Here is a 490-nt window from a genome sequence, read left to right on the forward strand (position 1 = left end):
AACACTCAGCTCAACTTCAGTTAGACACGAAGGAAACTTCATGAATCGATGACGAGGGAGAAAGAGGGGGGCGGGGTTCTGCTACTGCGCCCCCTGCCGGCAGCGCTCGAACTACTTGCAGTCTTTCGGGTTCGTTTGTACTAGTCCAACAGCTCAGAATTCGTTTAGGACGGTCGCGGTGCGCCACTGGCTCCTTACAAGCCGGCAGTATACACGGTGGAGATGTCGAGGCCCTGCACGCCCAGCAGATCGCTCATGCTGTAGGTGAGGGTGGGGGGGGCGCGCAGCGTGGGCGCAGTAGCAAAAACCCGCTTGCATCCGGTCACGTCGTAGAGCGCATGCGTGGCGTAGTGGAGGGGCGCAGTCGCCGGGGCGACGGCGATGGCGGCCAGCGGCAACGTGGCCGACGGCACGTGATGCACCGTCGCGCCGGCGGGCAGCGTGGCAACACTGTGCGGCGGCACCGCATACGGCGCGTATCGCAGGGCGG

At 64.1% G+C, this 490-nt stretch overlaps 1 protein-coding gene across 1 annotated transcript in view; it reads right to left on the reverse strand.

Moving 5' to 3' along the window:
- The window catches only part of LOC109541900 (RNA-binding protein Musashi homolog Rbp6), a gene marked incomplete in the record, with an annotated part of 99,721 nt that overhangs the window by 5,288 nt on the left and 93,943 nt on the right, over positions 1–490 (reverse strand).

Source organism: Dendroctonus ponderosae, unplaced genomic scaffold, assembly GCF_020466585.1.
Source record: "Dendroctonus ponderosae isolate FM_Combo_2020 unplaced genomic scaffold, Dpon_F_20191213v2 Dpon_F_20191213_12, whole genome shotgun sequence".
In the NCBI taxonomy this organism is placed as follows: Eukaryota; Metazoa; Arthropoda; class Insecta; order Coleoptera; family Curculionidae; genus Dendroctonus; species Dendroctonus ponderosae.